The sequence below is a fragment of the Aptenodytes forsteri genome, unplaced genomic scaffold (genome assembly GCF_000699145.1).
Source record: "Aptenodytes forsteri isolate BGI_AS27 unplaced genomic scaffold, ASM69914v1 Scaffold195, whole genome shotgun sequence".
Taxonomy (NCBI): Eukaryota; Metazoa; Chordata; class Aves; order Sphenisciformes; family Spheniscidae; genus Aptenodytes; species Aptenodytes forsteri.
Window position 1 is genome coordinate 2,797,296 of NW_008795317.1, and position 17,191 is coordinate 2,814,486.

Consider the following 17,191-nt stretch of genomic DNA (forward strand, 5'->3'; position numbering starts at 1 on the left):
AAAACTCATATTCTTTATTTTAGAAACTGTAAGATGCACAGTGTAATAGATGAGGAGCTGTAGGGAGAGAAAGAATAGTTTTCTCAATAAAGAACTGGGCAGGCATTGGAGAGCTGTGTTTTATAGCCAGCTCTGCCACACGCTGCTCATGCTATGCTAGACAAATCAACATTTTTTAGACAGATATTCCTTATACAGCTGATAAGGGAAAGAAAAAATAAAATTTAAAAAAAAGAAAAAAAAACAAAAATGTTTTGTCAGAACAGTGTTTCATGGGTTATCTTTCCAAATTTTCTTGATTTCGAAAACGATTTTTAAAACATTATTGGAAAAGATTGATTTTTTTTTTTTTTTGATGCTTTGGATAGGAAAGAGACAAGGAGAGAGAGGAAAAAGCCATGTTTCACTTTCATATGTGCATAAATTAAGATCATAAAGAAAAAAACTCAAAGGATCTGACTTTCAAGCTTTCAAACGCATTATCCCATCTGGCTTACATTTTGCCCAAAGAAATAGATTCTGCCATCTGGGGACAGGGAGAGAACAACGCTTAGAAAGTGTGTTCAGCAGAGACTAACCAGGCTTTGACCTGTGAAGCTGCTGATCCATGGTGGCAGTACAAAAGAGCGTGTAGGAAGCGAGAGGAGGCGTATGGTTGATGAATCCATGCCAGTGTCATTCCACTGGCAAAATCCCCTCTTGGGAAAGGGAAGCTGATGCCGAAGCTCCTGCACGCTGAAGGCTGCAGCTGTGTGCATGGAGTACTTATGCTAATTTTGCCCAACCTGGGAAAGGATCGGGGGCGGCTTCATCACCAACACAGTATACCTCTGCTAAACACTCTCATTTTTGCTTGGGGCAGTGAACAGAATTAAGCTCTGAGAACAGAATCTATTAATATGAACAGAGAGAAATAATCAGTTTATTTGCTACCACACAGCTTGGAGATGTCAGAGTTTTTCCACTGCATTTTAAGGTCCTGTTGCCATAGTAGGCATAGAAGTTCGGAACAGCGAACTGCTGTTCACAGAAGGGACTGGCTCTGAGGAGTTACAGAACAGCGGTTCAAAAAAGGACACAGAGGCAATTACAGAAGCTGCAGGGAAATGAAGTATTTTTTCTTTTATCACAATGCTTGCAGTTTCTGTTTTGACATTGGTGGCACAAGAATAAATGCCAAGAAAAGAAATTTAATCCGCGCTCAAAGAAATGTGATTTTAAAAAGACAGATCAAACCATATTCTCAATACACTATGACAGTGTTCTCGAAATCAAGGACTGCTTCATGTAAAAATAGTCATGGGTTAGACCTGCCTCCTGAATTTTATCCTAGGATCAATATTTTATAGAACTACTAAAACTGGTGTATTTTCATCTAAAAAAAAGAATAAATATTATGGGTTATGTTTACCTGATACTCAGTTCTTGTTGGAAGTAATTAATGCACACAACAAGACACTATGTCTTTAGATACGACTTCCTTTTGAATCATCTGTTACATAGCTTTATAGAGTTATTTTTAATGCCTGGCAAGCCGAGAGAAACTGCTATTATGGACCCTTTTACAGCTTGGGAAGACAAAGTTAACAAACTTATAACGTCCAAGTACTTATGCAGGGAGTCCATTTGCAAAAGAATTACATAATGCTACATTTGACTGCAGTTATTCTTAATAACGTATTTTTTAGACAGCGGTGCACTTCTAGAGCCTAGGCCAAAAGATCTTGTTCATCCAATGCTGATTAAAATTTTGAATCTTTAACAGAAGCAGGATGGGATCATTACTATAAAAAGATATAAAAATGTACAGAGCTTTAATTCTGGATATATTCAATTTTGCATCACTGAAGGTAAATCTGTTTTGCAAAGGCAGAATGAATATGTCTTTATATTTCTGCCAACACCCACCTTAGTTTACTGCTGCTAACAGAGAGGCTATCATCGCAAACGCTGTGGTTTGTAATATAAGAACAAAAACCTCCCGGGTCTCTGGGGTGGGAAACTAGAGTAACAATTATCAGCTTCCAATCTTTGTTCTCGTGAATTGATGCGGTGACACATATTTGCATTTCTCTGATAGCAAATGATAGGGCATGCTAATAGCTATTTAATAGTTGAACAATTATTTAAATTCAGGTTAACCCTAATTACATTTTCTATTAAATCCAGTGAGCTGTTTCCCCACCTCCAATGGGAAGAACCACGTGGTAAGGCTTACGTGCAAAGAAGGGTCTCTAAAGCTTTTCTCATACCGGTTCCTGGGGGGAAGTCCTGCGGAAGCCATTGCTTTTGACTTCTTGCCTCTTTCCCCCATCGTAGGAAGCTGAAGGATCAAAAAGGATCAGGACAGGAACTGTCCTAAAGCAACAATATTTAGCTTTGCTGATCCTCTTTGGCCCAATAGCCCACTGGATGTATCCACCTGACCCAACCAACAAAAATAACCCGGGGCCCAAACTCTGCCGTAAAAGCTAGATGCAGGGCAATTAAAGGGCAGCAGTTCTGTTTCACACCACTACCTTTTTTGTGGAAACTCTGATATGACCCTTCAGCGGAGGGCTGTCCAGGCAACACCACATCCCCAGGTGCAGAAGACATCTCTAGAAGCATTATCTCCTAAATGGCATGAGGACGCCAGCAGACCCAGAGGACCTCTTTTGCTGAGCACAGCTGAGGGGGATTTGATCTTCAGATGCCCTTGCTTATTTTTGTTCAGCAAAGAAGAAACAAAAGCCTATAAGTAAAAACAAATTCCCTCTGCATCCCAAAAGAAGATTAAATGATTCCCTCACATCTTCTGGAATATCAGCCCTGGTTCTTCTTTACACTCTAATTAGTTTATTACTGATGGATAGTTACTGAAACACACACGTGGTCCATCTTTATTATGTAAGTGAAGGTTTTATTTGGGAAACCTTGAGATGGTATAATCAGACATGCAGCCATTGTTCATTCTCACTGTTGACTAATTTAATTTAGCTTTAAACGTGATTAATGTTAATACTATGGGAAATTAATTATGTTTGTGTTCTAATGATCAGTATTAACCTAATTAGTGACCATGAAAATTCCTAAGCAAAGCACTTACTTACTTAATTATATTAGAATTAAAATTGTAAATATTTTCCTGATGGAAAACTTCCAGTAAAACACTAATGCGCTCAAAGGCTACAACAACAAGAAAACATGCAGCATTTGTAAAATGACTTCCATAATGAGTTTCTGATTGCTAACTCCGCTACACAAGGTAACAGCGTTTGTAATATGGTGTTAGAAACGTATCCATACATCACAAGTAAGCTAATGATCAGTATTAACCTAATTAGTGACCATGAAAATTCCTAAGCAAAGCACTTACTTACTTAATTATATTAGAATTAAGATTGTAAATATTTTCCTGATGGAAAACTTCCAGTAAAACACTAATGCGCTCAAAGGCTACAACCACAAGAAAACATGCAGCATTTGTAAAATGACTTCCATAATGAGTTTCTGATTGCTAACTCCGCTACACAAGGTAACAGCGTTTGTAATATGGTGTTAGAAACGTATCCATACATCACAAGTAAGCTATGCTATACTTAAATCAATGCTTTTAAGCTTCAGTTCACCACATACAGCAGAAATCCTTTTTGAGAATCTCTTTCTCTAATTCCCAGACAGAAGTGGTACCCTGTCCCTATGCCCAAGGCCACTGAAAACTGTTTTGGGGACAGGAACAAATCCTTCCCTCAACGTACTTGTCCTTCACGTGCAATCATTTTCCTGCTGATAACCCCTGGGTGCCCACTTCCAGCCTCCCTCCCATTCACTCCTCTGTTTTCCACTCTTCACGTTTTCTGTAGCATTGTAATGACGGCAAGTAACTCAGAAAGGAGCTGCTGCACCCTGGACAACACGGGCCAGAGATGCAGATTAGATGGGTGGAACAGAGAATGCCACTGCCACATCACAAGACAACTGTTTTTGCAAAAAAAAGGACAATCTCCAAAAAAGCAGCATTATCTTCTGTCTTCCAGGAGACATACGGCCTTCCTAACCTAAGCGTAAGTCTATTGTAAAGAGCTTGCGTATATGGTGCCCACAGAAATCGTCTTAAGTCCACTTTTTTGTTAAAAAAGTTATGCTCTGCTATGTTATTCTACACAGCCCTTCTTGTAATTAAATGACACCAAATAACCGAAAGAATCATTACAGTTCCCCTGGGATAATATAGTTATTCATACCTGAATCTGACCCTCCTTTCATTTACTTTGTTATAAAAAGCTTTCTTTTACATTACTTGTTGCAAGCACTGCCCCAGATATAAGCAACTGTAATACAGGGAACGTATTGCTCAATATGATCCCCACAGGCTACCTATCATTCCCAGGTACTGGGATGATTGCAATTAAAATATTTATTTAAGATAAAAGTATCTATTTAAGATAAAAGCTCTGTATTGAATTAGAAATTGATCTTCCACTTGACCAGATAGTATTGTTTTATGTATTCCTGTACAGGTCTCTTTTGAATGCTCCTGCATCTTTATGCTCCTCAAATGAGTGAGTGAGTCTTCCCCAGGCATGCAGAAATAATACTCGGAAATATAATTCCCAGCTTTTGTGGGGCTCAGGATGAATGGGGCAGGCGCTAATTCCCTTGCCACCTCCCAGCTCTTCGTTAAAGAATTTATATCTCAGTTACCAACTGTATGCAAAGAGCTCCAGAAATGTATCAAGTCAGTATTACATCTTAGCAATTATGTATTGTCTCCAAACACAAAGCAGTTCGTGGAGTCTAAAACGCAAAACAGAAAAATAGAGAATGTGTTCCTCCAGAGCTACATCATATCATTTATGCACAAGAGAAAGACTTTCACCCTGAAGTGAATTCCTCTCTTTCCTTGCAGCTTCTTCCTTTTTTATCTTATCCTGTAGTTTCTCATCTAAGTTACATATTTAAAACATAGAGACAACTGATCTGTTAAAGAATTGGTGGAGGTGAGATCCTGAGGAGATGCTGGCTCCAGTAAACTATTGGTTTGCGCTATGAAAGAATTTGTAAGAAAGATTTTTAGTTTCCTGTTTCTTTACCTCTACATTAACTGTGTTACATATGCATTTGTGCCTGAGCTCCCCTCTCCTGGGTAGTAAACACACCTGCATCTCCCAGTGCCAGTGAAAGTGTTTATATATGTGGATTCACTAATGGGTGGCTGCGCTCCAGGGTATGCCACGGGCTGTTTACTGTTTTGTCTTTCACTCTACTAGCTTCAGCACCTTGTGACAGCATATCATAGATGGTGACACTAATGATAGAGCTGTCCCAGGCTGAAAAGTAAATGCTTTATGGAGAGCAAGAAATAAACAAGTCTTAAAATAATATTCCAACATTGATTTTTGGGGACTGATGTCTTAAAAATCTGTATCGGTTTTCAATATCCCAAAGTACCCTGCAAAATATATCTATTTCCAGAGACTTGTATCACACTGATCTCTACATACATGGAGTTTTTCTCAGTCACCTTTAGGTACTAATGGTTGAAATCAATGCTTTGGAAATCAATTTACCCTGACATGGAAAGCCTGGGTGTGTTTTTTTTCAAACATGCAGAACACAAAAAGCTACAGGTATTGTGTAGGTAATTCATTCATGCAATAAATGTGTTTGCTGTCCTGGCTTTTTGAAAATCAACAGGTTAGGTCATTAATCATTTTTAAAACTCATTATCATGATGAGAAATGAAGCAAAGGCAACTTTTTTGATTGATGGAGATTTATTAATGGAAAGCTTTTATTGCTATATACTTAATTTTGAAGCTACTGACATGAAATGTCAGAAGTATGACCGAATTAAAATTTCATTTTAGATATTGTCAATCCCTAAAACCTCAGTTTGACTCCTTCAGTCACACTCTAGGAGTTCAAACATAAGTTTGGCACCAGCACAGCATTTGTATCAAGCTCACATGCACAGGTCTAAAAAAAAAAATCTTCTAAACTCATGTAAGAAAATGGTTTCATGTTTGCAGACATTAAACTTATACAATTGATTAAGACTGCATTGAAGAGATGAATAAACTCATAATCACACCTTGGAAAAGTAACTATAGCATATCAATTTTGGTATTATTTATCATTATGAAACACCTCTCAATTTTCCACAACCACAAAAACCATAACATCTAGGCTTTAACATTTTTAATTCAACTTATGTGTCCAAAACTGGATGAATACCACATGAATAATTAAATGCACAAACCAGGAGGGCTAAAGGCATTACAGAGCAATGCAAACACAGACAAAGTACACCTATGCTGCGGGACCTGACCTACCACCTTTGTTCAAGCAAGTTTTCCAGAGGGAAACAGGGTTAATACAATAAATGCAGTGCAGCCTCAAAGCAGTGTATCCTTCCTCTGGACATAAGTGTATCTATTCTAATATACCAAAATTAACCTCTGCTTGCTACTGAACACAAAATTGAGCACAAACATGCAAAGGAAGCCTTGTGTTACCCGCTTCCTGCTAGCAGAGAGGGAAAGAAAGGAGACGTGTTCAGGGACACAGCGAGGATATTTCTGGGCCCCACCAGTCCAACTGCTTGTTTTCCTTTTGAAGGCCGTTTGCAATGAGAGTAACCTAAAACATCTCTAAATTATTCAGGGAGACTAGACCTGCACGCAGCTGACAAGCAACTGGGGAGCATTAAGTTTACCTTTGGAGGCTTTCCATAGCTATCCAGTGGGGTCTCTAGCAGGACTGGATCACCAGGACCGTCAAGCCGCTCCTCTTCTCGTGAAGTCCGTGGCAAATTCGGAGAGGAAGGGGAATACTTTCCTGCAGGGCAAGAGTTTAAAAAGTAGGTTTGTATTGCACACGTTAAAGCACCGGGAAGTTTTGTATTTCTAACTGGAAAAAATCGGTATTTGCCAATGCCAAAGAAAGGCAACAAGTTGAAGATGTTTTTGAAGGTTTTTGTTCGTTCATCCAGATAGAAAGAGCAGCATTTTAAATTAATTCCACTGTTATTTGGAACAAACCCAAACAAATATAATGGTGTATATATAAATTCACCTTTGAGTCAGCATCTCGTGTTTCAGCGCTTCTAGTCACAGCATCTTTCAGAACAGTACATCATCCATATGCTTCTTACACATCTTTTACCTTCTCAGTAAATCAGAAGATGGATGCTAAAATCCAGAATGCAACTTTAAGAATTCCTTTGGTTTTTTAGCAGGTTTTATTGATACTGCTGATCGAGCATATTTTGTAGTGGGAGATGGCAACATCGCCTTTATAATTCAGATAAAGAGTTAATTGGAAATAAGAAAGAGATTACCCAGCAAGGAACATTTGCGGTAGCTAAACAGGAATATTCTAAACTAATGGAGAAAAACAAAATATATGCAGATACAATAAAGAAGAATAAACTCCTTTTCACTGTAATTTGTATGCAGTATGAGAGAGGTATAAAAGCATCACATGGGTCCCAGTCCCACAGGGAAATTGGGTGGGGTTAGGATTTTTATTAAAAACAAAACAAACAAACAAAAACCAACAAAAAAACCCCAAACATTTGTTTGTTTGGTCAGGATTTTTGCCACTGGGAAATAATCTCAAGATCACGTTCCCAATAAAACAGATTTACTTAAAACACATTTGATCAGTAGCTAGAAGAAAATGGAGACTGGCCAGGACTCACGTACACTGTAACTGGTATCTTCGCGAGCTTTTTATTCAATCTCACCCTTTGAACTTTTCTTCAGATTAGTTCCTTCAGATTAAAGGAGGATAACTGATAAAGTTTGCTAAATTTCATATGGCGCATGATTGAGCCCCTTTACTTGTATAACGCCCAAATAGCAAACTTTTATGTTTTTTAAGGCTTGCTGCTGCCACTTTACCTGTGTGGATTATAACTGCATTATTGCGTGTCTCAGGGGTCCCTCAAACCAAGTGATGACATTCAGTCCTAAACCACCCTCACATCCCGCTAATATGAGGCCCCCTCACATTTATTATACGAACATAGTTAATTGATAAAGCAAAATTATGACAATGAGAGCACAGGGTCATTTACATCTGGAACTTCATAAGAATGTTGTGCTAGGTAATTCTCCATCCATTTTGGGCTTTGTTACAAAACTGAGATGAGCATCACCAGCTGAGTTAGAATGTGCTAATTGTGCCACCACTCCCACTGACTTTCAGCTGGATTTGCGTATCCACAGCCCTCCCAGACCTTCAGAATCACAGCTTAATGCCATAAACATACTTTTCCAACTGTATTCTTACTCAAAAAATCACCTGCTTTGTACTCACACCTTGTCCCCTTCACTATCGGCATCTAAGCACCCTGGTATAAACCTGACCATTTCTGTTAATGTTTTATAGATAGCGAATGCTTTATACTTGGCCTTTTCAAGCCTCCCAGAGGTCAAGAAGGAGGGAGGATTTGCTCTATTTCCAAACAATCCCTCCAATGACAGTTGGAAATGTTAATAACTAGATGGAAAGTTATACTTGTTCTTGCTGAGGATTCTGAATGTAATTGGATTTCTTCCTTCCATTAGGTTAGGGAGAAAATTAATCCTATAACTCATCTGGTGCATATGAACTTCAGGAGTGCTGTCAATCTGCAGCTTGTGACTGAGCTAAAGGGATGCCAGTTTTGAATTGTTTGTTCTCGTCCAGTCCTCTTCGTTTGACTTTGCGCTTTTACATTAAGCAAACATGTTTTTCAAGGTGCATTTTATAAATTAAACAAGTAAATGAATCTGAGGCATGTGATCTAAGTGAATTTATCTTACATTTTGAAATGCAGCTATGGGTCTCAGTACTCAAGAAAGACAGTTGCTTCATCCTGTCATTCCTTCAGTTCAAGAGCAGGGAGGGCATAAATTGGCAACGATTCCAACCTCCTGGCCCCGTTGTATTAACAACCTACTTAAAAAAAATAATAATAGCAGTAATTACCCAAAGACCCTAAAAATATGCATTTATTAAGCTATACAATATTTTGTAAGATAAACAGGAGTATATTGGAATAATTTCTCCCAGCAGTGGAATTTAATCACTCACAAGAACAAAGCAACTGCTTAGCACAAGAGGCAGGTATTATACTAACAGTTTAGGACAGGAATCAAAGAACATAATTTCCAAATAAAGGTTCAGCCAGAAATCTGGGGGGCAGCAGGTGTCTTCAGGAGTAGCACCTGGTCTTTACACCACACGCCTGAGCAGCAAAAGGTTCTGCAGGCTTCAGGAGGAGGCAAATCAGTCCTGAGCTGAGCTGTGAGTTGCATAGTGGAAGGCTCCGTCAATCCTTTTGCATTAACAGCAGCTGTTTCCTCCTTCTCAATACCTATTTGTAAGCACATGGTTTCTTTTTACATTACTTCTGGTTGACACTCTACTTCCACATGATACAAATATTTTGTGTTTGTCCATAGAAATAAAAATATTTAACTATGGAAATTCTATTAAGCTATATTTCAGAGAATTTAATATCAATTTATTGGATCCTTTTAATATCACTTTCGAACATTTGTTCTCCAGAATAGCAAAAGGACCTCAAGAGATTTGATTTCCAAGTGTAATCTCTGAAGGGACCCATTGACATAAGCATTTCTTGTATAGTTTGGTTTTGCAGCACTTTGACACAGAAATATTAAACTTTTTTCTTCAGATTGATACCGGAGTGAGAACGTACATCCTCTCAAGCTGCTCCAGGAGCACTATTGCTCTTCCTTCACAGTGTCAGCACACCTTAGCGGAGGTCATGCACTCCGGTCAAGTTTACCATGATTGTTCTCAAACATAGAGTTTGAATCCTCGCCTTCAGGACTGGCATCAGCAAGGAAAACGTTAATTTCATAGCGAAACAAGAAAATGAGACATTATAAGATACTAGAGCTGCAGTACTGGGGACATCCAGAAGACTACTTTAGAGACAGCACTAACACTTGCAGGGTAGTAGGCAACTTCTTTAATTTCTATCGACAGTGGAGGTACCACACCATCCAAAGTCTCAGACACCCGAACCTGCGAGGTACTACGGCAACTTCTCCCCTACACCCTGGCCAGTGATTACACGGCAACCAAAGATACTGCTCCCTTTTTAGTCAGCACTAACGTTTTACAGGATAGTGATTCCTTAGTGGGGCAACTTCTTTCGCTTTTATTCACAGAAAGTCTCCAAAACCCCAGAATAGACGACAGGACTTAGAGAGGAGGATGAGTAATTCAGTGGGTTGTATTTAGTTAGTGAATAATGATATCCTTGCTGACAGAAGCATGTTTTCTATGTTTATTCCTCGGATGACAGCAAACTGCCTGTAATTATTGTTATTGTACAATTACAGAGTGGGGGGGACAGGAAGGGGTAGAGTTGATAAGATTAACTCATTAGACTTCTGGTGGACATGCAAACAAACTGTGAAGGCAAAGAGCTATTCAGACGGACCCGGTGACTGGAAACCAGCCTTCAGTCCTCCTGCTAGTCCTCATTGCCCTGGCTTCCTGAGATCATCTGTTTTGGTCTAAACACTGATCTGTGCCACATATTAAGCCGTTTGTTCACAATAATGCTTGAGTAGATCCCACACTGGGTATGACGGGTTGCCTGGCAACTTAAATTCATTTAGCAAAATGTAATTTCCTTTATATTATTACTTTTATTCTATAACATGCAGGGCCGAGTAACAAATTCTTACATTTTGCTACCAAGAAAGGATTTAATTGCTGTTAAAACTTTCCTTTGGAGTGAACATAAAAGCAACCAGAAGAAAGAAAGGAGGGAGGGAGATGCAATATAGACCGACGTTTTGACCTAGCTTTAAGTTACAGCGAAGCGATAGAATGTCACAGTATGCTAATTATTTAATCAACCCACATCTTCTCTGCTGTTCATGTATTATTCTGACTATCAATCGAACACCATCTGCCCGCACAGAAAAATGTTCCTGCAACATACAGAATATTTAGCTGGCAAGCAACTATCACTATGTTCACAGAATAGTGTTCACACTAGAAAGTCATGAACCCGGGAAAGCTTGGGGAGCTTTGGGACATTCAAAACAGCTCCGGCTCTCTCTTGGCCTTCCTTCTCTGGAGGAGGAGGAGGAGAAATAGATGATTTCCATTTAAATTTCAAATAATGGAATTTTTTCATTAATGGCTTTGAATGCAAATAGGAAGCCGAGCTTTGGAATCTGGCGTTCCTTTTAATGAAAAATTTCTGTCACTTGGAGGAGCGTGGGAAGCAGCAGCGAGGAGAGGGAGAGGGAGAGGAGGCGGCTCCAGCTTCTCTTGTCCGCTGCGCTGGAGCGGCTCTTGCCCAAGGGGGGCTCCCAGCCGCCCGCCCCGGCTGGGCTCAGGCTGGCATCTAGTGCTCCACTCCCCGGCCCCGGGCAGGGACCCTTTGGGGACCTGCCTCATATGTCCTGGGAGAAGGAGCCTCTCGCTGTATTAATGCTCATCCCTTACCTGGACAGCAAGTCCTGGCAGGGTATGCATTATATAAGGCAAAGAGGTAATTCCTGTCTCAAACAGGAGAACAACTGGCTTTGTCAATGAGATCCTGGTAAAATATTCCAGGGAAAGGATTTTGGAAAGGTTGTTTGGTAAGCATAGATTATAAGGGGATGTTTACCTCAAATAGATAAAATGAAGTATAAAACCTTGGCTAAGTGCAATGAATAACATAAAGCCTATGCCGAAGGAGGATAATATTACCTACTTAGTTACATTGTTTTTTAAACTACTGAAATAGGCAATTGTGAAACTTCATCCTAAATTGCTGGAGTTGGAGGTGCAGCACAGTTGGCCTCTTCATCATTTTCCAATCAAGCGCCACCTGTTAAGGAATCCCGACCAGCTCTCCAAATAAACAGGTACAAGGATTGCATGTGCTGTAGGAAATACCAAGTGCAGAGGCAGCCAAAATGTTTTTGGGTGCTATTCAGAAACACTTTTTGGAAAAAAGCCACCATCTTCAGTTAATAGATCAGTTAGTAGGCTAGTTACTAGGTGTTGAGTCACTCCCTCATCCCCTTCCGTCTCGAAGCCTGGCATGGAGCACGTAAGTCCACACCTCACCTGCCAGAACAGCCAACAGCTTTAGAGCAATGTCCCGTGTACCGGTGAAGAGCTGTCGATAAGGCAGGGATGGATCCACCTAGCAGAATAAAAACACGGGGCCGCGATGTCTCTGTTGTCCTCATCCTGGATTCCTTGGAGCGGGACCAGGGATTTCCAGTGGGACTGGAATTTGGCCCAGTATGCCACAATCCCATAAAACACAACTGTCTATTGGTTAAACAGTGCCAAGCGTGTCTCAGCCAGATGCCTGTTTACTGACTGCTGAGAGAGAAAAAAAGCTCTCAGATGCTATTGCTTGGGTTTGCAGGATGTAGGACATATTAATTATGAACAAATGAAATTATCACAAAACAGAGATGAGCCACATAACTTGGTTTGGCTGCGATTCTTGCTATATGAGAAAAATGACAGCACAGGGCTGGATGAACATGAATTCTGCATTAAAAATAAATTATTTTCTTATCTAGTATCTATTTGCTTAAGATAGTAGTTAGTTTTCTTCTGCTATATGGGATAATGGACCATAAAATGGGTTAAATTATTGTCCATTTAGCACAGTAAAGGAAGAACCCTGGTTCATTTGATCAACAAAAAGCTGTTCTGCTAAAAATGTCTGTTCTTTCCTAGAAACAGGGAACAACAACGTGAGGTGGTGTTCACTTGGGAAACGTTGCTGAGGCAATCACGGCAGGATGGTGGGTAGGTGAGCACTTTAAAGAGCGGCCTTCCCTGGGACGTCACCCACCTGACTCAATTCAAAGCCCAAACCCAAGCTCTTCAGGTGCCTCTTGACGAACCACAGAGCAAACCCAGCTCTGCCAGGCTGCGCCACACCAGGGCACCCCAGGACCTCGGGTACCAGGGTCCGTCCCTCCCCTGGGGCCCTTCCAGCCCTGGGGCACCTGTGGAGGAGAGCAGCAGGATGGGGAGCTGAAGCCTGGAGTGGGGTAGAGGTGGTAGAGCCTGCTGGTGCGCTCAGGGCCCTGACATTTCAAAACACAAACAAACAAGCACACGCCCCCTCCCATTTCTCCCACCCCCTGGCACAGATGTGCAGTTTTTCTTCCTGCAGCAATGCATGCAGCAGCAGTTTTGCTTCCATTTATGTCAAGAAGGCAGTGATGTTCACACAAACGCCACCTCCCTGAGCGATCGGTTCCCGTGCCTTCATACCATCTCCATTAAAATATTTCTCTTAAATTTGAACTATAATTTTCCTTGTTTATCTCATCCACCATAAAGAGCAGATGTTCCTGCTCTCTGCAATAGGATTTTATGCATTTGAGGACCTAAGCATTTCACCTTTCAAGTTGCCTCTTTTGTTTTCCAGTCTTCCCTGGACTAATTGGCCCACACCTGCGCTGAATGCAGTGTCCCAAATTAGATGGATACTCCAGGCCAGACAAGGTCTGATATTTTTGAGTAGACAGGATGGATTACTTTCAAAAGTCCTAAAGACCATACTCCTATAAAGGTAAACAACTCTGAATTATGTTTGTTTTTTCTCAGTATCATCATACTGTGGACTCTTGTTTAATCTGTGGTCCCCAATATCACTTTGTTGTGTTTTTGCAGATCTTTTTGTTAAGCAGCATATTTTGTTACCTTGTGTTGTGCATTTGATTATTCCAGCCTAAGACCATGATCTTGATCTTGTCCTAGTTGGATTTTTTTTTTTCTTTCCCAGGCCATTTTTCATATTTGTTGATAACATCTTGAATTCAAATCCTGCTCTTTAAAGACCTTGAAGCTTCTTATCATTTGCAAATGTAATAAGCATAGGCCTTTGTCCAGCAGTGGCTATCAACAAACCCATTAAAAGACTTGCTCTAGAACAAACTATAATGGAAAGCTTGTGATGTAATGTCTGCTGCCACCGCTGCCCTCCAGGGATGCTACCCGTCCAGCTGGGCATCAAACCCCTCCCTCAGGCCGTTCAGTGTATTCCCAGCTTTTCCAACAGGAAGGTTGTGCCTCCACACTGCCACAGCCTTGCAAATCAAGATAGAGAGCATCTGTGGCTTCTTCTCCAGCCACTCTTTCCTAGAAGGAAACGGGCTTGGTGTGATGTAGTTTCTTTTTTTTTTTTTTTAATCAGTCACTTCTCTTGTAGGTGCTTTTAAACTGTTTTGGGAATTTGTCCTAAAGGTTTTGAGCTGATGCAAACTGCTTTATAATTCCCTAACTTTGCTCTAACTGCCCCCAGATATACCTCTTAAAGACAGGCACCGTCTTAGCTTTTCCTGATCTGCTGGTATCTTGCCTGTCCACAAGTTTTCAGAAATCCTGCGTCACATCTCTGGACACAGTCCACCAGGCCTGGTCAATCTTAAAACATTCTGCTTAAGTCTTCTCTTAAGTCTTCCCTGTCTTAGGCTCACCTTATCCCTTTGCCTCTAGTGTTAGCCACACTAGCCGTCTGTTCCTTGTAACTCTCTTTCTGTGAGCACAAATGCAGAACAGGCATCAAACACCCAAATCCTCTGTGTCATCTGTAGATAGCGCTTCTTCTTCATTGAGAAACAGGCCAAACCTTTTCCTGGTCTTCCTACTACTACTGAGATAATGACTTTTTCTTGTAGCGGGTATCTTTTAATAATTGCAGGGGATGAACTATGACCTCCAAAAGACCTTTTGAAAACCCTCCTGAGAGCTGGTTTCACAGGAGACTATTTCTTGAAGCCCTCAGCTCAAGAAAGCAGCCTACAGAGATGAACAGAGCAAGGGAAGAGCAAAACAATCGTGTAAAACTCAGACCTTGTTGATCACCTCTCTCTCTCACCAAAAGCATGCAAGAGGTGAAAGAAGAAGGTGCTCAGTGTAGCCATTTCCCTGCTCCCAAGACCCTGACTAGAGGCCTGAAAAGCCTCCAGGGCACAGAGCGTGAACCACAAGAAAATATGAAAGAGTTTGTTTTAAAGATAGTAGAAGGGGAAGGAAAAAACGCCCCCACCCCCCCTTTCTTGAACTTTCCTTAATGACAGCGAGATGTTTCTTTCCCAGCAAAAGCTAACTGCTACTCTTGACACGCCTGATGTCAGCTGGAGGAACAGATGGCTCAATGGTTCATTTCAAACTGTTCACTCAGCCAAACAGCACAAATTGCATTAATTGCCTCACAGTATGAGCAGAGGATGGAGCACTTTGTGTGTCCTAGCCATGAATCACTGAGACTTCTCATCATTATTCACATTTGACAGGTCAGTCAGGAGCTTATCCGCATGCTGCGAGGGGTGGGGGTACGGGGAGCACAGCACAAGAAAATGCCTGAGCCGAGCACTCTGCAGGTAACAGAAGATCCCCAGGAGCTGATTTGGCCTTTGACTTTTGCCTTGGCATTAAAATGGTTTCCTCAGCACAGTGCCACTTTCCGACGTATAGTTTCTTAACACAAGAACGTACGCAATACCACACCTACTGACTGGCTCCAGGCAGCAGGAGGAACAAGATCTGATTACTCAGTGTCCACACTGAGACCAGGAACACCTTAAATGCACTGGAGGCACTTCTACAGTCCCCCCTTTGCTTTGCCCCTTCCTGTGGTAAAGGTAGCTTACACACCATTGGAGGTCTTGGTAGGCCACCTAAGAGAAAGCAAGTGTCCCAGAACCTCCCAGCCAGAGTACCTGGGGAGGGAAACCACGAGAAGAGACTCTCTGTGCCTGCCTTCAACAAGCCCCTATATCCAAGAACTGAAAAAATGGATGGAGCCAAAGAGTTTGAAACAAGTTACCCCAAATATCTCATTTTTTTGTTTCTATAAGCTGGGAGCCTTGTATATGTTTAATTTACTAGTACACATGTGCATGAGCATCTGAAATGTTGATGCAGAAGGTGAGTCCAGGCAAAGAGCTCTCCTTTAGGTTTGCTCTAAACCTTGGCTAATAAAGTGATTTATTAGATGCTCCATATCCTGTTGAAAAGTCCTGACACCTTGCTCACCACTTGCAAATGGAAGGTGTTAGCGTTTTGCCCACTGAAGACATTATGTTTCTTTTGACCAAGGAAAAAAAAAAACCTGGCAAATTACCACATAAGACCAGAAGTTCAAGGACACAGCCTTCTAGCTAATATGATCACTGATGCTTCTGTGCTACCTGCTGAACATATTTTCTTTATTTCAACAACGTCAGTAAAATACAGTGCCGGGAAAAGACTAACCTTAGTCTCCCACAGGCTGTTGAGATTCCTGCTGCAAAACTCAAGGGCAAGTCCTGCTGCTCTTTCCTCCCTTCTGCTTTAGAGGGAGCAGAATCATCGTGGTTTTACCACCAGGGGCAAAATGTCTGTACCACACCTATGTGCATTGCCAAATGCTGCTTGAACCCCTCCTGCAGGAAATGAAAATAAAAAGCAATACATACAGAAAACCAGACCCTCCTGCTGTGCTGTAGCCCTTCCTAAACCACAAAGTGGCTTTAGATCCGATCATTGTAAACGGGTGAGAGCTGAGGGGTGGTTCCTTTGCTCCACCCCTGCTTGGCAGAGGTTCTGTCTGCACCCTCCTTCGTAGCTCCCTCTGTGCTAACCTCAGATCCCCTAGAGGAGAGAGGACCTTCACTGTTTTCCTCTCTTAAGCACAAGTCAACGGAAGGGAAAGGATACCTAGTTGTATCTGACTGAGGAAAAACCCAGAAGTATTTCAGGGCTCTGCTTATGTGAAAGTTACTTTATACCATTAATCGCTTTGCCTCTCACAAAGTTTGGGGAAAAAAAACTGGATCTGTTTGTTCCACTTGCTGTCTATTCTGTACCTCTAAAAGAGGTGCAGCAAAATTCCTAGTCAAGTCTTCTCACACTAAGAAGCTTTGCTCTTGGCGCTCTGTACCTTGCTGCTTCAGTGATGTCCTGGTTTCAGTTGGGATAGAGTTAATTTCCTTCCTAGTAGCTGGTACAGTGCTGTGTTTTGGATTTAGTATGAGAACAATGTTGATAACACACCGATGTTTTAGTTGTTGCTAAGTGGTGCTTACACTAGTCAAGGACTCTGCAGCTTCCCATGCCCTACCGACTGAGAAGGCTGGAGGTGCACAAGAAGCTGGGAGGGGGCACAGCCAGGACAGCTGACCCCAACTGGCCAAAGGGACATTCCATACCATGTGACG